Genomic DNA, 25535 nt, shown 5'->3' with positions numbered 1-25535 from the left:
ATAGTTAAACTGCTGGGATTTGGCCAGTCAAATAAACTATGGTTTAAACTATGTAGTTTAAAAAGCCATAGCTTAGCATTATTTGCAGACTAATTCTCTGATAAGCAGGGATTTCAGGGAAAACTTTTTTGGCAAAAGCACTGGAAACCGATGGCCCTATAACAGTTGGGTAGAAATATACATGTAGATATGGTATTGCCAGGATGGAACATTGGAACACACAAACACTGCGAGATCCACAGCAACATAAGGTTGTCACAGAATATCCTCAAATCCCAACCAGTTTTGAGCAAAATCTGCACCCACACAGTCTCTTTTAGGACTGCTTCATGAAAGATATCCAAAAAGGTGGTTGTGTGTTAGCCTGTTGCAGGCAGCAAAAGAAACAACAAAACATCGTATATTAGTCTAAGGTGCTACAAAACTCTTCTTTGTAGTCACACAAAGCATTTTTTATACAGAGTGTACCAATGTAAGAAAAACTACAGTACACCATTTTGTTGAGATGAGCATGGAGTGAATGTGACAATCACATCGGGTAAGGTAAACAAACACTGGACATGGGTTTTAAAAACACATGTTATTGTTGGCTTAAGAGGAGAAATGAAAGTAAAAGCTTAGTGATATTAATCAAATATCAAAGAAAAAGGTTCTAGCTGATGGTAACCCATCTTGTGTCATATGCTTTTAAGAACAAAGGGAAACAGAACATGGCAGCAGTTAATAGGATTATAAACGGCCCAGCCTTCCTGGAAGAATTCAGTTACACAAACATTGCATGAGACAAAGTGGTGATTTTTTTTTTCCAGCAAGGGAAAAAAATTTTTTGGGGGGGATTGTAATGCTTTTTCCGCAATCTCTGGTACCATTCCAGTCCCACAGGAGCCGTGACATATACAGTATGGATAATGCAAAACTAACCCTTTGGGTGGTTTTTTTTTTATGTTGCTGGAGAACAGAATTAGTTCTAGATAGATATGCCCAGGGCAAAAGAAAAGACCTAGTAACTGAACTAGACTGTGGAGCAGGCAAACTTTGTATTTAAACAGAAGAGTCAATACTGAGGACTGAAGGTCTGAGAGAGCTGCAAGCGAAGCAGGAAGATGGCTGTGGGCCAGATGGAGAGATGAGCTGATGTGGCAGGCTGGAGCTGCATGGAACAGTCTGGCTCAGCTCCATGAGAACTGTTGCACAATTTGGGAGGCCTTCATCAGGCAACGACTGAAATAACAGTTTTGATAGTGATAAAAACTTGCATGGAATTCACATGGTCTTCGGTCGGCATTGTTTGCCACAGTTGCTTCAGATTTGTCAAAATGTAAACTGTGCTGCCTGATATCAGAGCAGTTAATTGTAATACCTCTAGAGAGGTGTGGGCAAAATGCTACAAAGGCAGTTGGATTCAAGAACCAAAGGTTTGCCGGTACATTAGAATTCTTTGTTTTGTTTAATATAATAGGCATTAAAGATACTGCACATATCATGTGCTAGTGCAAACATGACATATTTTAACTGATGTGTAACTTGAACCTAAAGATGTTTACTCAGAAGTAAGTAGATTCAATGGAACTATTTGCTATGGGAGTTTGCATAGGACTGCAGCCCTAGCCTGCAATCCTGAACCCACTTCCTTGGGAACAAGCCCCATTGAACATAATGGGACCTATTTCCATGCAAACACAGATATGATTGGGCTGTATAGTTCATTAAGCTTGGTGGTTATGAGATAAGTAAATATTTAACAGTGCAGTTATAATTCTTTTTTGAGAGAATAGCTCTCTCTCTCTCTCTCTCTCTCTCTCTCTCTATATATATATATATACATACAGTAATGTTGTTTACAATGTAGCTTGCAATCTATCCATTTGCATTTTTGGGGATTCCACCCCCCCCCCCATTTTTTCAAAGAGCTCAGGTTTATTCCCAGTTCTAAATAAGGAGTTACAGCTGCTGGGAAACCATCCTTTGTTAAATGGATTGATTGCTAATTGTTTGGGATGATTGGCCATTTCCTCAGTGGGAGCTAAGAGCTAGTTGTTTTTGCTAGAGTGAACAACTTACTTGTAAAGGTGAATTTTGAGACTACTGTTCTATAGGGGCAGTTTTGTGTGTATTAAATGGAAGTAGTTTTGAATTTGGGAAGAGAGTGAGCCAAGGTAGGCTTTTATTCTGCTCAGTTGGCATCCAAAATCACAGAATCTATTCTAGGAGGGTAGGTTACAGTGATTTGTCCATTCCCAAGCCATATCCAGGGCCTAGAAAATAAAAGGCTTTCCTGCATCTCCTTGCAAGCATGTGTTGTCAGAGAACAAAAGAAGGAAGAGCAAGAATTTATTTACTCCATAGCAATAAGAGTTTCCACACCATTTGCAAATTAGTATATTGGGAAGCTTAAGAGTCCTGTCCTTTGCTAGGGATAAATAGTATTGGAGAAAGCATAGCTATATTTACTTATGGCACAGGCTCCCAGCCACATTTTATGCTGTCCCCAACATATTTCATTGCCTTCCATCAACTTCTGAAGTTACATAAGGTACAGTGAGAGCGAAAACGTAACCATCCATCAACAATCCTAGATGACATCATTGTAAATCCAGAAACTGTATTGCCTACACTTAACCTAAGAATTGAGATGGGATGGCTTGTGACCCTCCAGTTGTTACTGGACTACAGCTTCCATCATCGCTCATCATCGACTAGGCTGGCTGGGACTGATGGGAACTAGATTCCAACAACATCCAGAGGACCACAAGTTATTCATTCCTGTCTTAGTGAAAATGGAAGATTGTGCAATATCTCATCCCCTGTGCTTGAATATTAAACATTAATGAAACATTCTATTTGTTGAAGCATCAAAGTAGGAATGATTCAATATTATCAAATGTGTATATATTTTAGTGAGGATAGTTTACAATTTACAGTTATCAAGCATATCTTTGGAATCTTGTTTTTATTTCTTACCAACTGGCTAGTATATTCCTGATCTACTCATTATACTCTTTCTACTCTAAAATTGTCCAACATTTGATTTTTGCCTATCTCCTAATTAATATCAATCAATTTTCATTGTATATAGCCAAAGCCCTTTGCAATAGAAGACAGAGAATAAAATAACTGGTGATATTATTATATCATCTAAAATCATACACATAACCTGTGGCAGTTTACAACATAAAAATAAATCTACAACAATATTTTAAAAGACTAGAACTTAAATCAGCAATTGATAAAATTTCAAAGAATTCCAGCCTAGTAATCCCTAAAATTAATTAAAGAACACAATTTAAGGCTACTAAAAATAACCAATAATAATTCAAGGCCAGCCCATATACTAGATAAAGCATATTTGAAACAAATGGGCTTTCAAAGCCTGTTTAAAAGCCAGGACCACCACTGAAAAGGCCATGTCTCTTGCACCCACCAATCTATCTGATTTTATTGATGGTCCAATAAATGAGGCCTCTGATAACAAACTTGCACCTGGCCTGGTTCATATGGATGTAAGTAATCCTTCAAATAACCTGGCTCCAACTGCAGTCATGTTGAGTAGCCAATTAAAGATGCAAAATGTGCCCTACATGGAAACTGTAGTTCTACAAGATTTTGGACATGCTTGAGCTCTCTGTCCCCCCACCCCCCAAGATGTTGGTTTACTTGGGTTAACTAGTTGTTAGATAAGATATTGTACAACACAAGGAAGATCTGGAAAAGGCCTTGCCCCAGTTATGAAGGGGGGAAATTGCATAGCTCTGGTCCAAGCATCTGCTTCTAAACAAGTTCAAATTTATTTACCTATTTATAAAATGTCTTAATCACTCTACATTCAGAAGAATCTCAGGGTTTCTAAGTGTGCTAAACGGCTACAAGGGAAATGGACCACATGGTGTGGTAGCGGTACTTTTGACCATGATTTATTCTCCCAGGGAGGTTCATCTGGAGCCTACTTGGATATCATTTTGGCACCAGGTGAAGACACTTACATTTCCTCAGGCTTTTTCATTCTCTGCACGTTTTTCCCCCTGCCCTTGAAATAAGTTCCCCACCTGCTCTGCAGAAATACCTATCTAGTTTTGTTCTTGTATTGATTCAGAGGGTGAATATTTTCTTATTCTGCCAGGTGTCTAGCAATTAGAAAAGTATCTGATGATTTAGTGTGCATAAATCATTGCTGTCGGTTGCTAGGGCACAGATATTTTATTGTTAGCTTTTGATGTGTTAATTTATTCTGTTGCAATGGTAGTCAACTAAGTTTTACTCAGAGTAGATCCATTGAAATTAGTGGACCTATTTTAGTCATGCTCATTAATTTCAGTGGGTCTACTCTAAGTAAAGCCTAGTTGATTACTACCCTTGGTCTTGCTTTAATTATGTATTATTGTGGACTGCCATGGCTGCAGTAAAAAGTTGTACCTGCTAAAAGATTGATTTGAATGTTTTTTCTTTTTAAAAAAGCCTTTTAAAAAAATATGCTATTCAGATATTTTCTCATAAACCTGCATTTAGAAGGTGAAAAATCTCCATAACATTTTATCACACTTTTAAACATTCTATGTGCTTATTCAAATTAATCTGATGTGGATTATTTACCTCCAAAGCTAACAATTAGGATGGATACGTTAAAGAAAAGGGCTTAATGCACATTTAACAATGGAATGTGGTGTTCTAAACTGACATCCTTGATTGTGCACATGGAGCCAGACAATAGGCAGACTACAAGTATATGATACTGTGTTTATGTGCAGCCTGGCAAGTACAAGATGGTTGAAGTCTAAAGCCATTATAGAGTAATGAACCTGTGTTAAGCTATTTTTGTATGCTTTGCAGTTGCAGGGGAAGTCCAGGAGGAAGAGTGGAATAGTGTATAATTTGTCTCTGGAAAGTTCAGGTTGAGACCCTATTTCTCCCACAGTCTGTTGTATGACACTGAAGAAGTCACCTTAGCCCATCACTGCTTTCAAACCAGTTCCTTACAAATGTTCTGAACATAGGGAAGAGACATGACATTCTGGTGGTAGGCTCTTTGCCGAACCTACATGCATTTGTTTCAATACAACCAGCACCCCTGCAGGGATGTCTAAACTGTAGTTCTGATGCTGAATTACAACTCCCATCAGCATGACCAATGCTTAGGGATGATGGGAGCTGGCAGTCTAGCCAACATGTTCATGACATCTGAAAATGCCCTCCTGTATTTCTGCAAGGACATAGGACGTATATTAACTGTCTTCTTTGGCGATTACTCGTAGCCGAGTAAGATTGTCTTCCATAAACACGGTTTTAACAATGAGTCCGTAAGTGACTGTCGAGGCCAATACTGGATTAACTGTACAAATAAGGGGATAACCAGGATCGTGGCCGGTAGTCTTACACCCAAACCTCCTTCACTAAGAGATGTGAATAGAGCTCTATTAGCCATAGCCTCTTCTACATGACTGGGAACACTTTGTAACCAGAGCTCCTTCTGGCCGATCACACTTATCCTCATTAGTCAAGGTGAGAATCAGCAGAATCTTGCTACTGAATTGGGTTCGCAGGAGGACAAACGCAGCATGGGCCGCTTTGCTGATTAAAAAACTTAAGTAGTAGTTCTGTATCTATACCCACTCCAGATCTTTGCCAATTTTAGTTACGCTGCTCCCTTACATCTTCCAATTTTAAGCAGATATAATACTAAGGGGGAGACATAATGCAGAGGTAGCGAGCGGCACGTTCCCTGAATTCAACTAGAAAAGAGGAGCGATAGCAAGCGCTGCTCTCTTATGCTCCATGGGATGCTCTGAAGGAGGAATCCCTGCAAACAAGGGACATCTGGAGAGCTTAATCCCAGTCTAGACAAGACCGGGGAGATGCCACGGAGCCAACTCCGGGGGCTGGGGAGAGCACCGTGTACTCGCCGTGCTTATCCCAGCCTGGAAAGCCCCCTACCCCCCGCACTAGGGCATTTGCGACGCCTCCTCCCCCACCCGGGCAAGCAGGCGTTTCAAATGGCGGCGGCGAGACAGGCGGACGATCCCAGGGAGGAGGAAAAGGGGCCGGGCCGGGAGAGAGGGCTGCTCCAGCCATCGAGGACTCGGCACTCCAGACGCGAGGACTCGAGCTCCGAGAGCTTGGATGGCTTTGGAATAAATGTCTCGGTGTTAGTAAGGCGGCCATTTTAGATGGGGAGCGGAGCGGGCGGCTGGGAGTGAGGGAAGAGCCGTCGGAGCTGGAGGAGGCGGCGGCACAAGCAGCGGCGGCGGCACCCGAGAGACACGGACAGGTACCGGGCTGGTTTCGCGGCTGGGAGGGCGGGAGTGTCGCAGCCGGAGCCCCGGGAAAGGGTTGAAGTTGTCCAAAGAGATGGGGAAGGCGCCGTCGTGTCGAGGCGTGTGTGTGTGTGTGAGTGTGTAGCGGGGGGCTAGGAAAGCCCGGAGACACTGGGAAGGGGGCGGCCGCCAAGGAGCTGCTTCAGCAGCCTCCGTTGTGCTCGGCGTCTGTGCGGACGGAGCCGCCCAGGTTGGACGGCTGCGTCCTCCCGCGAGTCCCGCCTGCCCCGAGACTGAGACGGGGATGCTGTGCGCTCGCCCGGGTTCGGCGCTGGGCTTCTTCTCCCCATTCCTCGCTGCTCGCAGTGGCGTCGCTTTTCTCCGGCAATTTAGACGGGGCGCTCAGTTTGCAGCTGCTAAAACTGCCTCGGTAGTCAGCTTTTGACGCTACCCGACTGTCGGGCCCTACCCACTTTGAGTTTGTTTGTTTCTTGCTTGCTTTCTCCTTCCTCATTTTGTATTTTTTTTATTTTTTTTATTTTGGTTCGGGTGAGGAAAGCGTGCTGTCCTGCCCCTTCAGGGAACGGGTGTGGGGAATGAGGCAAGCAGCGCAGGCTTCTCTCTTGCTGGCGTCCAATAATGTGATGCAGCAGCGGCTCCTTCACGACGTTGACAAGGGTAGGAATGGATGCAGCTGCCGTCGCTGCGCAAGTCAGCGCTTTTCTTTTGCCGGGTTGATGCTTTCAGGCTGGGTCTTCGGGCTCCTGTTGTGACTAAAACGCCTGCCGGTTCAAAAGTAGCCAGCGCTTGGTCTTTTTCTGCCATGAGTTGAAGTTATGCAGTAGTGGGTTAGTTATCCGGAGCCGGTGTGGTTTGAAATGCGTTTGCCTGCCTCCGTCGTAGCTGCAGCATCCTCTGGAGTCTGGACGGAGCCTTCTGCGTCCTGGATAGTCTCTGAATTGCATTGGACATAATTTGAAACGAGCGATTAGAAACTTTCAGAAATGAGGTCATCGCTGGGGAGTGAGGAGAGGTTGCTGAATGGGGATTCCCATATTTCCCCCGTGTGTGATCCAGATATGTTCTTGGTTGCTTTAAGAAAGGTGGAAAAGAGGAGGCAGTTTAGCAGCTGTATCACAGCTTAATTGCTTAAGTCTGTGCAGGTGAGTGAAGGTGAAGACATAAAAAACACCTGGGGAGAACTTCTTTCATCAGTCTTCTGGCTATCTTTGTAGAGGTAGGAGACAAGGAGTCTTTATGCAGCCTACTTAGATTTTCTTTGTCATGAACTGGCATTGATTTGTGTATCTCACATAGTTAAGTAATGCAAATCAAGTCAGTGATAAGCAGGCTTGTCTTGAGTTCCTTTTGTTGGCGTGGTTGTTTTGGCTTGGAGTGGGAAAGTACATGATTTCTATTTCTGTAGTCTATTACAACTATTTCTAATGAGTATTAGCTGAGTCATCAATGTTTACTTGAAAGTCCCACTCATTTAAGTGGCTTTACTTTCCAAGTAAGTATCCATAGGATGGTAACCTAAAAGTCAGAATGACTTTTAAATACTTGAATAGCGTAGACTTGGGAAAATTCCAGTTTTAAAACACACAAAGGGTGCAATCCTAGGTAAGCAAATATTTTGTAATGTGTTGCATCTATTTTGAGAGAGAACATAGCTTTTCAGAAGATACCTTATCTAATGTTTTGCGTATTTGTTTGTTTATTTTGTACATAGCCAAAATAGAATTCTAGGCAGTTTACAAGCATATAAAGTGCCAAGTCTGATATCTGGAATTGCTGGTCAGAGTATCTTGGATAGAAGGGCTTAAAAAAAATCTCTTCTAGAAACCTTGGTAGATGTGATGCCAAAGTAGATAGTCCTAGGCTAGGCCATTGGTTTGCCTGCCTGAAGCTGATACATGCTGTAGTGTCCTTAACTGTGCAGCACAGTCCAATGTTGCATGAATTAGTCTCCACTTACCTGGAGGTAGGCTTCATTGAATTCAGTAGGACTGCTAAGTAGACAAAGTTAGGATTAATTACACTGTTAATCATGTATTCTTCTGTTTTGAAATTTGAGTGTGGAATCTGTGATCCTCCAGAGGTTGTTTGACTCAGCTCCTATCAACCAAGCCAGCATGGCCAATGGTCAGGGATGGTTGGAGCTGTAATTCAGCAGCATCTGGAGGGCCATGGGTTAGTCATCCTGGTCCAAAATTAAGATTTAACTTTTAGTTAAGATTTTAATTTCAAGTGGTGTAGGTTATGCTTCTTGAATAATTTATTTTTTGTACATTGCTATTTTGTTTGGAAAGCTGCTGCTGTACAGATGTAAAATGTTTAAATAACTGGCATATGATGTTGCTAGATGCTTTGTATACCATGCCGAAATTATTTTACTGGAACAATGCAATAAAACCACTTTACATTATTCCAAAACCTCCTTAAGCATGAGAAGTTATATGCTATAGTTGTATGATGAATACCCTTTCAGAATTGAGAATTGGTTAATAACCTCTTTTGACAGTAGCTGATATATTCATTGCAGAATATTGTTGCTGTCAACCTAACACTGGAAGTTTATTGCAAAAATTATCTTTGAAGTTTTTGATTATAATGTAAATATATTTCACTGCTCCTTTGAGAAGTGCAATAACAAATGGATCCTTAAATTTGTTTGCAGCTATAGGTAACACTGTGTTCTGCTGCTGTACTTTTGGAGCAGCGGTTTTTGGGTTTTTTTAGGCAAAGCCTTGACTGTTCCTTAGATGGAGCAGGAAATATAAATTTGATCAAAATCAAATAAAATATGACTGGTTTTAACTTGCGAAAGTTGTGGATAGTTGGCATTTCAGTTACTGTATATTCCATTTTAGGTTACTGTATAGAGTCAGTTTGTTAGATGATGCTGTTGTGTGTGTGTGTGTGCAGCATTTCAGTGCTGCATGATTTATTTTAAGTGTATGGCAGTACTGTTGTTTAGTGCCCAACTTGGTGTTCCAGTGCAGTTGTGGTATAACCAAAATTGCTTGAGATCTGGCAAATCCTAATAAAACTATATCAATAAGCAATGTGTTCTATTCATTGCACATAGTATCACTTTAGAACATTTGGGACATCTTGTATATTTTTAGATTGTGAACTGAGTGAGGTTGGTTCACTGAGTTACTAGATGGGTGTGGTACTAACAGTAATTAAATCTGGTTTAGGGTTTTAGACCCAAGGGCTTCAATGTGGCATTTTACTTTGTAATTTTTCAAAGGGAAGAGAGTGAGCTAAAATCTTGAAATTAGTCTTGACTTTGCTTAGCTTAATAGTAGACATTTATGCTAAGAATGTGGTGATCTTTTTGTTTCTTAATGTTAGTTGGCTTGGAAAGGGCAAGGAGATTGTTCTCTTTACATGCTCAAACTAATTTCTTAACAAGGTATAGATATGGTATCAAAGCCTTTATCTTAAGGTGTACTTTCTACTGTTGGCTTAACCACAGCATACTGTAAATCATAGGGCTTTTTGCTAAAACAGAGAAGCAGTTTTTTCATGGCTATAAGATGTATCTATCCTAGGTAATTGTGGATACAAGTAAGTGGACACACATTTGTACCAGCAATCCTAAATACTGCATTTGATTTCTCAGCTGCTGCAATAGCTTTGGTTTTCACCACCATGAAAACATGGCCGTGGCATATTTATGGAGCAGTTCAAGTAGATAAATAGGTACCGCTCCGGCGGGAAGGTAAATGGTGTTTCTGTGCGCTGCTCTGGTTTGCCAGAAGCGGCTTAGTCATGCTGGCCACATGATGCGGAAGCTCCCTTGGACAATAAAGCGAGATGAGCGCCGCAACCCCAGAGTTGGCTATGACTGGACCTAATGGTCAGGGGTCCCTTTACCTTTTTACTGAGGAATATATATCCCTTCCCTCAAATATACTTAGTAGCTCATGAGAAATCTGTTACATACAGTACTGTATTCTGTGTGATTTGGTACTATTTTGATTTCTAGTGGTTATACAGTGAGTATTTGGGATGGTTGAAAGTTTCGCCAAAGTCATATTCTTAGGAAACACTGTTGGGAAACTTGCTGTAGGTGAGGAAGAGGATGTTCAACTCATGAACTGAAGAAACTTTGCTCTTTACTTTACTTCTGTCTTCCATACTGATGTCTTGCAGTAGAATACGTTATAGTTTCCTCTCCCCACTCCACCAAACTGTATATGGACCACAGCCAACCACAAATGAACAACCACACCCTAGGCCAACCCCAACCTCTCTCATCACCAAAGGAACACAAGTGAACAGCAAAGAACGTGCACAAGCAACACTGACACCAAACCCTACATATAGTAAGTAAAATAGTACCCCCCCACCCCTCCACCTCATTCCCTCTTTTCTTCCCAATGTCTCAACAAATGAAACTGATTTGTAAAAATGTTACATGGAAAAAATATATATGAGAGAGAACATTGCGCGCACACACTTGTAAATCAAGAAAATCTTTAATAATAATAATAAAGACCAAACTATATATGGGCCCCACCAGTTGTGGTGACTGACAGCTCCCTTGTTACTGAAATCCTAGGAGAAACACAAAGTTTATTGTGCATCTGTAGTTGCATTTTATTCGGAGGATCACAAGTGGTGTTACACTGATCAATATTTGGAAGGACTTGTGGCACTGTAGAAGTGAATTTTAGCTATGGTATGCCTGAATCAGACAAGAGATATGGATGACCAGGGTCTTATATTTTTACATGTATGTTTATTTCCTGAGATCATACAAACAAATGGGTCCTGAAATAGGATTTTATCTTGGAAAATATAAAGAGCAGAGTTGAATGACGATGCAGAGTTGAGTCTTCCTTCTCAACCTTCACAAATTTACAGTGTTAGCTGCAGTTCATATATATATGTAGCCAAAGGGTTATAAAAAGAAAGCCAGCTGATGTTGCAGTCTAAGCAGTGGCCATATAGTGGAAAGATTCTCCTTTGGCATCTTCAGTAGTGCTATTTTTACCTATTCTAATAGATCTGTCCTTGTGATTTTGAGCTAAAGGACAGTAACTGAAACTAAGTTTTATTTGCATTGCAACAACAACAAAAACTGAGGAGGAAAAGAATATGGCTAGCAAATACCTTTTCATATCTCTAAACATGGCACAGGGCAATGTAAAGTGATAAATGATTTATTTTGTTGTGTTGCTGACATAATTTATGTGTTTCCTTTTTACCTGTTACTCCTGTTGATTTTTGAATAACTTTCCTGAAGTTTGTTTTGTTTTAACAGCATTGTACTGAAACACTAAAAGAATCATTGTCCAAGCTATAATACTTGTATACTCTGGATTATTATTATTAATATACAAGATACTTTGCATACATTATCTCAGAAATTTTACAAAAGAGAAGGTGGGCTACCAAGGCCACCCTAGGGCTATCATAACTGAGGTGAGCTTTAGGTGGAGCGGGTGGCCTTCCTGGCTTACACTCCCGGCTAGTTTACAATCTCAGTATAATATGACAGTGAATGAATTTAGGCAGACATGCAGGGAGGTGTACATTGGCTGCTCTGTTGGATGAAAATATTGAATTAATTATAGACTTTTGAAGTATGACTTGATTTTGGAATGTGTTTGCATGTGCATTTATTTCTGGATTGACTTGTCTTGAATCGTGTCTCTTGCCGCTTTAATACTAGCTAGCTTCTTTTTGTGCCAGCTAGTTCCTTGTATATGTCATTAGTTTAATTCCTTTTCTTTTTCTTAGCTGTGCAGTGTGGTTATCTAATATCACCATGCAATTCGTTTCCTTGTAGATGCAATCAACTATGGGACCTACATTGGTGCCTTCCAAGAGTGTCTTGGAATGTATATTTGCTAATTAGAAGTTGACCTCCTAGCAGTATCTTAGAATGTGTGCAGTGTACGTTAGTGTTCATACATGTGTGTGGTCCCAGTCATTCCGCTTGTTAATATGGATGACAACTCACAAGTTGGGTGATTATATTTATGGATGGCAGCAATTCACGTGATTTGCAGCTGTTAGAAAAAAATGCTGCATTCATCATACAGATTTTAGCAGTTTGATTTCCTGTTTTACTTGTTACTTTTATCCCTAGGACTTGTGTCAAAGATGAAATGTGTTGTTGGAGAAATGTGTTGTGTGAATTAGGACAAACTTTGTGGAATAAGGAGGAACACTTTTATTTGCTGGCACTGCTTGGGATATTATGAACTGGTTCATTTATTATGGAAAACTGTTCAGTTTAGGTTTTGGTAGGTACGGAAAGATTATTTTGATTTCATACTAGCTTTAGGCATGATCACTTTATCCAGTGGGTTTTACTAGAGTGTGGTATCTTTTGATGTTTAAAGAGAACAGCTGCATGGATCTTCTGTGTAGGGTGCCCTGTGATCACGTGCTCATAGAGTATGTATGCTGTACATACTGTAGCTCCTAACATTTCATTGTCCAGAGTGCTGCTGCAGGAATGAGTAGTTTAGTTCTGTCAAGTGCTACAGAATGTCTTCTAAAACACCTAATTGATTTCTGGACTTGACTTGACTCAGGTGCATTTGGGATCCATAGCAGATCCCATATCTTATCTGATTTATGGTTTACACTAAATAGAAGGAATGACTTTAAAAACAGAATGAACATACCAGCATTATCTTTAGATCTTTCCTGCCTGTATTTTATTTTAATCTGTGTTGAACCATTTATTTGTTTGAATTAGACACACCTGTTTTGTAGTCTTTCTAGAAGCGCTAATGGTCCAAAGCTAGCTTCAAAGACAAACGAGCACATTTGCACACTATGCTGTCTCCCATATGTTCATATAGGCTTTTGCCATATGATTGGGGTAGCCAGAAAACTACAAAGTATAAGCATATGCTGAATGTTTTTGCTCATTAAGACCTGCTCTAACTGAGGATTGTGGGAAATATGATGTTCCAACAGCTAAGTAAAAGCTTTTAAGTGTTGATGGCTGGCTTATGTCACAGGTTCCTCAATGGATTTTCCCACTTACGAGGCTTCACTGAATTTATTAAAGAAGCTTTTGTTGCAGTAATAAATGGCCACCAGACATTGTGCCTCTTCTAAGTAGCAAGAAGACTAGTTGCACGGCTGGACAGGGACTAGGGACTTTATATTTGAGGTTGTACTGCCTGTCCTATTGACCTTGTTTTGATGTTCTTATTTCCTAGTACCAACAATCACATTCTTCAGCAAGCTCCACCCATGGTATGTAGCAACATGGGATAGTACAGTAGATAGAGCTAGGCTTGTGATGTGTTACGGTACTTTTAGTCCTGTGTGTGAGACCTCAGTCCTGGGGGCACAAATTTGGCTCTCTGTTCCTCTATCTGGTCCTAGGGACTCTACTCCCCCTGGCAACAACCTCTTTCCCCAGGTCACACCCTTCTTGAACAGGCTGGAATGTGCTATTGAACTGTGATGGTGCCTCTTCCTTGCCTGGATGGAGAAGGGGAGGGGGTGGTGTGTTCAAATCTTTGATTTTTGTGTAACCAACTGTAAAAATCACAAGGTGCATCCCTTGCCCCACCCACTTTTGCCTCTGGTTCCATCCATTTTTACCTCTGGCCACACACTACTGGCATGTACGTCCTGGAAGGTTGCTCTCAAGGGAACGTAGCCCTCATTCTGGAAAAAAAAGCCCATACCCGCTTTCCTAAATTCCCTAGTGGTGTCAAATTAACAAAAGGCAGTTGTTTATTAATAATTTGCTAGTTTTCTAAAACTACTTTTATGGTATTTGTGTATAGTACAGATACTAAATAAGCTTCCAATCTGACCTGTTTGCTCTCGAGTTTGCATGTTCAGAGAGAAGGTTGAATCCTGGGAAGTCTCAGCAAAAACAGTCTTCATTGGCTAGGTGTGTACCAGTGTGCTGAGAAATGGAAATGCATTATACAGGGTGGGCCAAAAGTAGGTATACTTTTAACAATCAATCAATCAATCAATCAGTAAATAACTAAATGAAAAAAGGATTATTTTTCTTTACTGATACAGTAATAACTCCGCGAATGTCCGCCTTGTCTAGCGTCCATTCCGGCAAATGTCCGTGGCAAACCTGGAAGTACTGGAACGGGTTACTTCTGGGTTTGCCGCTCGTGCATGCGCAGAAGTGCTAAATTGCGCTTCGCGTGTGTGCAGACGCGGCGCTTTGCCCTGCGTCCTTTTTGGCTAGCGGCTGCGGCTCCGGAATGGACCCTGGTTGCAAAATAAGGTATGACTGTATTGTGAATGATGAGAAGTTGAGTCAAGAACAAAGAAAGTGGATTGTAAAACACCCTGTACATCTCTTGATACTGCTATGGGTCCCTTGATATCTGGGCAAAAGACGGAGTTATTCTGTCTTCTGCTGCTGGGCATAATTTGAAAGGCTATTTTAGGCAAACTTTTTAGGTGTGTACCGAGTAGAAAGAATTAAGTAGTGTAACCAGATTGGGCAGAATATGAGTTTATCCTTTTGTAAATTTTGCTACTTGGTATTCTGAATGGAATGTGTGTGTTATGTTAAGCATGTCAAAAATAAAAACCAAGTTGAAATTACTCTTGCTGAAACAGAGAGGTTGATTAGTCATAATATATTGATGTTTCTTTCAGAGAGATTGGTTAGTCATTAGGTTACCATATCTTCACATAGTAATGTTAAACTTTCTCTGTCTATTGGCATATTGAGCTCAGCATTATGCAAAGAAATTATCCAAGGTCTGTCTGACATTATTTTAGACATGATGTAAGAATACATATTTCCACAATGGGTGCAAGCATTGCTCTAGTCAGGAATGGAAAGCAAAATACCGGTGGACAACAAAAGAGGTTTAAAGACACTCTCAAGGCAAATCTTGAAAAAAGTAACATAAGCACTGATAACTGGAAAACACCGGCCTGTGAGCACTCCAGTTGGAGAACAGCTTTTACCAAAGGTGTCATAGACATTGAAGAAGCACGAACTCAGGAAGAAATGAGCTAAGAGGAAGGCACTTTTGGCAAACCCTCACTGTGATCAGCTCCCTCCCAGAAAAATATGTCCCCACTGTGGAAGGACGTATGGATTCAGAATTGGCCTGCACAGTCACTTATGGACTCACTGTTAAGACCGTATTCATGGAAGACAATTTTACTCTGCTATGAGTGATCACCAAAGCAGAAGGAGAAGAGTCAGGAATGACAGAGCAAAAGCTTTCTGGCTATGTTGGTTGTTTTAAATAGTTAAGATTTCAAGAGCGTTACTTGAAAATAAATGTTAAATATTTAGTTGCTGGAAAGTGGTATATAGTGGTACCTCGGGATGTGAACGGGATCCGTTCTGGAGCCCCGTTCGCATCCTGAACAGAACGTAAGACGCATCTGCGCAGTTCACGTTTTGCCGCTTCCGCGCATGCGCGTGATGTCATTTTGACCGTCTCCGCATGCGTGAACGGTGAAAGCCGGAAGTAACGTGCTCCGTTACTTCCTGGTCGCCACAGAGCGCAACCTGAAAATACTTATCCTGAAGCATATTTATCCTGAGGTATGACTGTACTTACCAAATATCCTTAAGTTTTATTAATCAAGGGTAGACATAACTTAGTGCGGTCTCTCTGAATAGTCTATTTTTAACTTTTTAATATGTTTCTACTGTATGGTTTTATGTTCTGATTTTTTTATAGAATAGTGCTCTATAAATATATATTAAAAAATACAAATATCTTACCTGTGTAGACACAAAACCTCTGGGGAAGGTATGCTCCTGCCAGAGATGTTTCTGGATAATTCAAACTGATGGGCCCTTGTATTAGCAAAAGCCCTTACCTATGTTAACTGCACTGGTAGATTGCTCAAAGGAATGGAAACAAAATATTGTGGTCCCAAGTTTTAAGAAAGGGGGCAAACCTCTCCCAGTCAGTTACCATCCAGTGAGCCTTTTGGATGTTTCCTCCAAATTATGCACACACTATCTATTGGACAAGGCTGAAGATTGGGCAGATACTAATATTGGGGATGAATAAGCAGGCTTCTGGCATGGGAAGTCAATCATAGATCAGTGCTTTGTTCTAAATCATTTGATAGAGAGAGATGCAGGTGGCCCTAGGAAATACACATGCTGCTTTTGTTGACCTGATCTCAGTCGTTGGCAGGATAAATAAATAGATTTTATGGAGAAAACTATGTAGAGTTAGGATGTACAAGACACCTGTTGATTCTAATTAAGAACTTTTACACAGGCACCAAAGTTCGTATTAGAGTAGACAGAGAATGCCAGTTGTCAGAGGAAATTGGTTCAACCAGAGGGGTAAGACAAAACAGTTTACTAGCCCCCTTTTTGCTCAGCATATATGTGAATGGCATCATTGATCAACTAGCTGATAAATCAAACTTTTTAGCAGTTGTTGGCACATGGAAACTAAATGTATTGCTATTCACAGACAATGTGGTTCTGTTAGCCCAGACCCTAACTGGCATGAGGATATTGTTGAAATCATTTGGGGAAGTATGCAATAAGGAACAGTTATGTGTGAATTATGCCAAGACTAAAGCAATGGAACACAAATGGCAACTAGGCAGTAATCAGCTGGAATAATCAAATAGATATAATAATCTGGGGATATGTTTTGCACGAATAGCCTATAGAACTGGTAGATTAATAAATTAAAAGTTCAATGTAGTCGGTGTTAAAATTTGCCAGAATGAAGAGAGTGAATTTTGTGGTGCTTGTTTTTAAGAGTTTTTGCTGATTAGGTTATTCCTCAGTTTTACATATGAGAGAGAAATCTGGGGAGTTCTGGAACCATATTAGTTGGAGGTAGTACAGAGTAGGTTGATTTATACTTTATTTGGTCTCTCACCAGGAATGCCGCGGTAAGCAGTTACTGGTGTCAGTGACGTAATGCCTGTGGTGTCTTAACTTTTCATTTCCATCTGTTCCTGGCATCAGAAAGAGGTTATGGTGGAAGTGATCCAGATCCAGGGCAGCCAACATGGTCCTCTCCAGATGTTGTGGAGACCATTGGTTGCCTGACCATTGGTTATGTTGGCTGGTGCTGATGGGAGTTGCAGTCCACAACATCCAGAGGGCACCATTTTGGCTACCCCTGTGCTAAACAGTAATATTTAACTTTCTTTAGTCTTTAATGAAAAGTAGATCTTTTCCAAATCAGCAAAGGCCATTCCATGTAGCATTTACAATGAAGTTGACCCACTCATTTCCTTATTGTTATTGCTAACAAGGGTTCTTTCACACCTTATAAATATCATGAGAGGGATCCAGATTTGGGACTAAGATCCAGCAGGAGGGTTATGCAGGGTGAAGAGAAGGAAGGCAATTTTATCTGATTTCTCCCGCAGCCCGCCATCTCCCCACCATTCCACCTCCCATGCTGTTCTGGTCCCTCATTCTTCCACTAATGCGGAAAGGAGGAACCAGTGAAAATTACCTCTCTCCACCTCCGCCTAAGTGGAAGTGTCCTTTGAACAGAGTTCTGTTCACAGGATGCAACCCAATATGTTTCTAGCAATATTATGATTGCTACTATTACAATAACATGATATAGAAAAAAATATTTATACAGGGTTAGAGCACCTGTGGAACCTTTCATTCTGATTTGGAAAGATAAATGCCTCTGAACCCTAAATATATTATAGCTAGCTCAGTAGTAACTAATCCAAAATCTATACATGTACATAATGAAGGCGGTATAACTGAGGGGAACTTGCAGTCTAGCATGTTTAGAATTTCATTGTAAGTTGACATGAATGGTCATAATTTTATGGCAGAAATCGTAATCTAATTAAAATATTTACATGACTACATTATTTGGAAATTAAAACATTCAGTTATACAAGTTTTTCAGTGTAGTATTGGATGTTAAATGTGGACATGCTGAAAGGCTTCTACAGTATAGCACCTCTGAATTATATTTAAATCTGTCCACTGAGACCAATTCTTTTCTCTATAGAAAAACACATTTAAAATACAGGCCTTCATTTCTGAATAGTTGGTATGTGTATACAGTGAGGATTTTAAAGGATTTCTCCAGACTTCTTCTGGACATGCTAATTTATGCATCTATTAAAATCTGCTTTGAAAGCCTACAAATAGGTGACTAAGGCATCTGTCATCACTTTGGCAGTGTGGATGTTTTGTCTTTGGCTCAGCTTGAGTGATGCTAACTTTTATCCACTTAGACTGTGAATATTTTTATATTATTACTTTTACAATCCCACCATTCTTTCAAGGAGCTCAAGGTGTTGTACATGATTCTCCCTTCTCCATTTTATCCTCACAGCAACCTCGCTGAGCGATTGTAACTGACTCAAGGTCACTCATTGAGCTTCATAGATGAGTGGGGATTTGAGCCCCGGTCTCCCAGGTCCTAGTTCAACCCTAATCGCTATGTACGTTGGCTCTGATTGACTATTACTGACTGTTATGACTGGAATCCCATCAGTGATGAAAGCAAACCAATTTCATCTATAAATTTTTCCCCCCCAACAAATCATGTGTGAAAACAATTCAAATCTAATGCAGATACAGTCTATGGAGACAAATCTCCTCTTCAAAGGACTTGTTGGAAAAAATGAGGGTCTTCAGTGGTCACTGAAAAGACAATACAATATGTAATGGGGGGGGGGGTGGAGTCCAAAATATCTGGTTCCCCACTACACTCTACAGGCCTTGAATCTTCCAAAAGTGTGTCTGATCAGGATTCAGGTGGGAAATGGTAAGTCTAGCTGTGTTTGGTTTTGGAACCCTTGTGGCACATTTCAACCCCAGAGCTGAGCAAATTTATTTCAAGCTTCTTGATATAACATCTTAACATATATAAAAGATCTCAGTTAAATGGAGCTGCCTAGAATTTAGAAACTAAATGTGTATATTATCATATTATTACCTTTAATGCATATAGAGGTAACCTCCCCGTTTCACTCTTAATGAAGCTTAAGCTCATACATATACATCAAAATTAAGCTGTGTTTCATTATGTGCTGATGATTAGCAAATATTGTCATTGAACATGAGTCCATATCAGAAAAGCTGGCTGCTTTGTATGTACCAAGAAGGGCAATTGAGAATTATGTGCTAAAGAATATAGCCAACTTGTATATTTTCAGAATATTATCTATAGTATATGAATTTAAAGTATCTGGTGTGAGCCTAGTTATGATGGACATATTGCATTTGGTGTTCTTAGGGCTGGAGCACATAACTACGTTTGCCATGGCAGTGATGCTGCTGAAAACAGGAGCATGGAAATTCATAACATGATCGCGGAGGTCCACACAGTAAGTATTTCTCTATGTTATGAGCAGGATGATGGTTTTGGCAGCATCCCAGTGGCAAAGCGTAATGTGTACTCCAGCCCTTAATCTGGAATTATTACCTCAGTTGTGAAACATTTGTTAGCTGTTGAATATAGTGAGGGTTGAAAAGGAACTCAGGCTTTTTGCATGTGTTGGATTTTCAACTGTTTAAAAATTTAGTACAATTATTGTGTTGTTATGCTTTGACATGCAGGGGTTACAAGAAAATACACATTATTAGTTTATATGTGATCCTTGAGCTATACAGCCAGTATCCAATGAAGTGGTTCTGTTAGCACAGAACTTCCCCTCCCTCTCCTACATTACTCCTAAATCTGTTCAGGGGTTTCCCCAACCCTCTGGAGCAAATTTGGGAAGGTGTAGGGAATGGAGAGAGAAGGAGTTCTGTTGCTCAGCTAACTATCTTGTTGCATACTGTCCTGTTTTCCACACCTTCTTTAACTCTCTCTCTCTCTGTGTGTGTAAGTGTGCCTCCCCCACTGTGTAACAGTAAACCTTTCAAATTTTAAAACCCTATCCTATTATGTTTTTGTGCTTTTTATGTTGTAATTATATATTGTGAACTACCCTGAGATCTGTGGTTGAAGGGTGGTACAGTGGTACCTCGAGTTACGAACAGTCCTGCTTACAAACACTTTGGGTTACGAACTCCACAAGCCTGTAGGTGTCCTGGGTTGCGAGCTTTGCCCCGGGATATGAATGCAATCCGCTTCAGGGGCCGCAGGAAGCCTATGTAGGGAATGCACGCCTCAAGTTAAGGATGCTTTGGGTTGTTTTAAGAACGGACTTCCGGAACGAATTAAGTTCGTAATCCATGGTACCTCTGTATACAAATTGTAGTAGTAGTAGTAGTAGTAGTAGTAATAATAATAATAATAATAATAATAATAATAATAATAATAATAATAATATCATCATCATAGGATTTCATTAGACTGCCTGCCACATTTAAGTTTGTTCATTTTAGTGATTTTGTTTGTTAGCTACCTTTACCTCAAGAAAAGGTGGGATGTTTTTATTAGGAGTGTGTGTGAGTGTGTAGGATAAAAGGTATACTTCTTCCCACTAGTCATTATTTATATTCTGTTTATAGTTTGTTTGCAAGCCGCAATGTTTATCGTCTTTCAAAAATTATTGTACACACACATATACACACACACTGAGACTAAGATTGCTATAAGAGTTCTGTACAGCTTTTAGGGAAATATATTTGTTGTATTTTAGAATGTAGACCCCACTGTAGAATTGCTAACTGTTACCTTAGTTACCATATTTTTCGCCATATAGGACGCACTTTTCCCCCTCCAAAAATGAAGGGGAAATGTGTGTGCGTCCTATGGGGTGAATACAGGCTTCAGGAAGCTCTGCACAACCCTCGGGAGCCCGGCGCGAAGGCGCGCCGGGCTCTGGAGGGTTGTGCAGAGCTGTCTGTGCTCCCGGGCTTCCCGCAGCTCTGTGCAACTCTCGGGAGCCCGGCGCCAAGCCGCACCGGGCTCCGGAGGCTTGCGCAGAGCTGCCTGCCCTCCCGGGCTCCGCGCAACCCTCGGGACCCCGGCGCGGCTCCCTAGGCTTGCGGATAGCAGGCTGTTCTGGGGGCTGGGGTCGGGGGAAGCTCGGGCTTTCCCCGCTCCAGCCCCGTGCCTGGGGGGGAAATAATTTTTTTTCTTTATTCCCCCCCCCAAAAAAAAGTAGGTGCGTCCTATAGGGCGGTGCGTCCTATGGGGTGAAAAATACCGTACATACACACATAAGTTTCCCCACAAATCTTTTAAATTACCGTAGCTTGTAGGTGTTGCAGTTAGAGTTAAACCAATGAAGATCTGCCTGTTTCCCCAAACTACATGCAAGTATGACAGAACTCCTTTTCTTTTTCAAAGAATGATCAGGAGCAGAAAAGTGGCAGTAGTGTTTAGCTTTGTCTTTGTTCCACTTCTCTCCTTCCTGATATTTTTTCCTGCTTTGGTTTCCCCCCATATGTGTATTGGAGGTTTTTCTCTTCTAAAAGAGCCATAGGATTACAGTTAGGTGTATTGTGTGTGGTGTATATTTTATGTGTAAAGTGCATAATTTTGAGGCTTAACAAAATGTTACTTCATTCTTTGGCTCTGTTTACAAATTTGTTTAGGTTTAAAATTTTGGGTTTAGCACAGTGATCCTTGTTCCTGCCGTCCAGGCCATGGGGCACTCCTCAACTATTTGTCTTAATTTGGAGTGTTTAATTGGCATATTATGGAGTTGAGCAAGTGCTGTGAGTTTTCTTTTGGTACATGAGAAAAAAGGAGGGCTGAAAATATTTCATATTTGAATGTGTGGTTATCGCATATTTATATACCTGAGGAAGACAGGATGCCTTGTTTTCTTCCCTGCCTAATCAAAGGTGTCTTTTTGTTAATGCATGTCAGGTTCTCTTGGGTCAGTTTTGCTTCTTTCTTTTAAACATATTTAAAGCTTCAAACAGAAAACAGAAAATACACATGACAAAAATAATTTATATAAAAAAAAATTAGTTTAAATTGGTCAAGTTTGAATTTCTGCCTATAAAAATATTACAGAATTTAGTTTATTTTATATTTAGCTACTGAGCGAATTTATTTGTGATGTAATTAATGATCTGGATAATTCTTCCTCAATAAAATGTTTCTTACTCTGCTCAGTAGCTGCCCTCATGGAACAATTCTTATAGCTAAATTTTTATCCCAGTCCTGCCCATGGTTGCTTGGAAGTGCTAGTAATATCAGTAGCAGTTTAAAGGGAATATCTCCCATATATGGCATTATGGCATATCATCATACAAAAATGACAACCAGAAATAATGTAGCAAAGGAAAAGGTGGCAAGGAACTTCTGGTGTACACAAAGAACTGTAAAAGAGAAATAGTTTCTTTTGCATAATGCAACCAAACTAGTAGTCTACAGGAAGTTTTAAACAAGACAATGTGCCAGGATTGAACATTTTAAGACGTGCTTTTGTCTTAGGAAAATTGCAGATTTGATGCTTGTAGCCTTGATGCTTGTAGATGGCCATAGTCTTATAGATTGCAATGATCAAAGAACTGCCTCCATACTGGCTACAATGACTTTTTTTCAGAACTTGCATGCCTTCTTATGGGGTCTGTTGCCAGTCTCCGTTCATTGTGCTCAGTTAACTCATGTGTATTTGCAAGACTCAACATTGACCTTATCTAACTTTTTTAAATGCAGAGTTGAAAAGAATTTCCAGTCTCCCAAGTGCATACTGACAGGAGCCTGCTTGAGGTGAAAACTCATAAGTGAAAGGAGTAGACTCTGGATTCTTAATACATTGGAGTCCTGCTCTACAACTAGTTTGGTAGGTTGGCTTCTCAGGGTAAAGGGGTAGGGTTGATGGAGAACCAACTGTCATACTCTCAGTGTAAGTTTGTTCTCAAGCACCCTCCTCACACAGTGGCTGCTGCAGCTGCTGCTTCTCCCTTGGCATGGATTAATCTTACTTTTCTTTCCTTGGTACAGTTTCTGACATGGAGGGTTGAGAATTGGCATGGGGGAAGGAATTATAGATGCCAATTGTCTAGCAATAACTCACTGTGCTAATCTACTTCCTTCCTCTGTTTGCAGTACTGTGGGGAAAAGAGTCAAGATTACATGAGTGAGAAAGTAGCTGCCCCTCTTCTTTTGACCTTCTGTTCTTGCTGTCTGCTTTCTTTATTTTGGATATATTTCAGCTGCATTTCAGGACAGAGTCCACTGAAGGTGGCTTACGGAACATAAAACACACGAAAATTACAATTCCAATATGACACAGTATGAAACTGGTTACACAATGTAAAATCAAAACCCATTAATTAAAAAAACCCAATAGTTTAAAAACCAGCACCAACTAAATAAAATAAACTTGGTTGAAGGCCATTTAAGAGAGAGGCCTTCAAAACCTTTCTGAAGGCTAGAACTGATGGTGCCAACTCATATCCCTTGTGTGGGAGTTTCATAGATCAGGGACCACCACTTGAAAATACAGTGTCTCTGGTGCATGTTCATCTAGTTGACAAAATTTCAATGAGTTTACTTTTGAGTAGAACTTAGGTGGGCAAATGAAGAAAAGAACCTCTGTCAGTGGATTGTGGTCTGTAATAGATTGAATTTGGCCCAGCAGTCAATGCTTTCCTGTCACTATGTCTGAGACTTTTGATTGATTGATAATACTTGATTATATTTCTCTGCCACTTTTCATTCAAATTAATTCCAAAGCGGCTTACAAACAATAAATAACAGTAACATAATAGAACACCATAAATATAGCAGAAATCCTACAGAATAAATAACAAACCAGTAAAACAATTACAAATCATCAAAACAATTAGCATCTATGAAACACTTGTTAACAAAACTACTAAAAAATAAGCTAAACATCACAGTTACTACAAAAATAATAGTTTTGGGATTCACAAAGTACTACAGCTAACTCTTTGTCTTGTCATTACTTTAAGTTATTCCAACTGTTTGCTTGATTATTCTGTTGTATTAAAAAATAGCATATCAGACTCCATTTTAAATTGGTGTTATGGATGAGTAATTGCTAAATTAATCCAGTGTGTGTTGTGTTTCAAATAGGGAGGTGAAATCCCTGTTCAGCTGTGTTTTGTTACATTTGTGTCCTATGCTCCCGTTTAGGGACTCAGAATACCGTTTTAACCTCCCAACAGCCCACTGAGGACAGTTAGACTATGAGTTATTTCTCCAAAAGCCACACAGTGGATTCAATTTAGAGATCATGTATGAAAAGTGAGGCATTTTTTTGCTGATTTATCTTGCATGGATCCCCCACCCCCAATTTGTTCTGGCTGGTTGGGGAACCCTCTGGATTAGTGTGGGAGGGTTGTACGTGGGAAGGGTATTGGTGAAAATTGCCACCTCCTCTTTCTGTCCGCTGGAATGTCTGCTGCATCAAAGGTCCTTTCATGAAGGAAGGGCAACTCTGAATCCCAGGCCAGTGGTTTTATATCAGTCAGGATTTGAGCTGGATATTCTTACATTTGAATGAGCCAGCACAGCCATGAAGCTAAATGGTTGGCCTTCAGCAAGTTCCTCCCTCTGCCCGCTAGGCTTTTGAGATTGAATTGAAATATTCCCATATATGAAGGGAGCCCTGGAATTATGTTTGGAATATTAATGGTACAATATGATTTAGTGGTTAGAGTTTCAAGACTAGGGCCAGAGAGATTTTGGTTTAAATCCCCTTTCATTGGATGATGGCCTTGAGATGGTCATTGAATCTAAGCCTACCTTTCTTCAGAGAGTTGTTGAGAACTATAAAATTAGGGGAGAGCCATGTATGTCACTGTGAGTGCCTTAAAAGACAGATGGAATGTGAATCTACCAAACAAGCAAGGAACAAGAGACAAATAGACTTGATAGCTTCACATGTTGTAGTAGTAAGTTGACATTTGAACATTGATAATATTCTACCTCTGTTGCTGACCCTGATAAGGAAAGTGGTCAGAGCAGGCAGTTCAAAGCACTACTGTTTGTTCACTTTTTTGACCTGTAGAAATGTTGACACTGGCAAGGGCAACAAACACACCTAGTTGGTTTTCTGTTCCGGTAAACACAGTTTGCAGATATGTGCAGGATCTAGATTAGAAGTGGGAAACCTGTGGCCCTCCAGGTGATGTTGGACTCAACTTCCATCAGCCCTGGCCTGCATGCCCAGTGGTGAGGAATGATGGGAGATGTAGTTCAGCAGCATCTGGAGGGCCACAAATTCCTGAACCCTGATCTAAATTTACAAGTTCCTTGATCTGCAAACACTTCTGAGAATTGCATTGCAAGGAACATTAGTGGCAACATGGCAATGGGAAATTTTGCATAGCTGCTTTCGTCTTGAATCTTTTCTAATTAAGTGCCTGTTTAGTAGCTTTAAAATCTGATTGGACAAGAAAACTGTCTCCATAGACTGCTTCAGCCAACTGGTTTTCTTGATGCATGAAAG

At 40.4% G+C, this 25535-nt stretch overlaps 1 protein-coding gene across 10 annotated transcripts in view; it reads left to right on the top strand.

Annotated features, from left to right (window-relative positions):
* Positions 1-25535, top strand: part of RAF1 (Raf-1 proto-oncogene, serine/threonine kinase) — a 69684-nt gene that overhangs the window by 18105 nt on the left and 26044 nt on the right. The window contains exons 1-4 of one of the 10 annotated variants that reach the window (XM_077924838.1): positions 6053-6259; positions 10468-10585; positions 19442-19532; positions 22772-22898. The exons of 1 other annotated variant lie outside the window; for it this stretch is intronic. The gene's annotated coding sequence lies outside the window, so the exon portion shown is untranslated. Of the gene's footprint in view, positions 1-6050; positions 6260-10462; positions 10586-19441; positions 19533-22771; positions 22899-25535 lie in introns of those variants that run through there. 8 more of the 10 variants (XM_028718921.2, XM_028718922.2, XM_028718924.2 and 5 more) reach the window with 8 other exon arrangements.

This window comes from Podarcis muralis, chromosome 2 (assembly GCF_964188315.1).
Source record: "Podarcis muralis chromosome 2, rPodMur119.hap1.1, whole genome shotgun sequence".
Lineage (NCBI taxonomy): Eukaryota > Metazoa > Chordata > Lepidosauria > Squamata > Lacertidae > Podarcis > Podarcis muralis.
The sequence above is the reverse complement of the archived record's forward strand: the minus strand, read 5'-3'. Positions and strand labels throughout refer to the sequence as shown.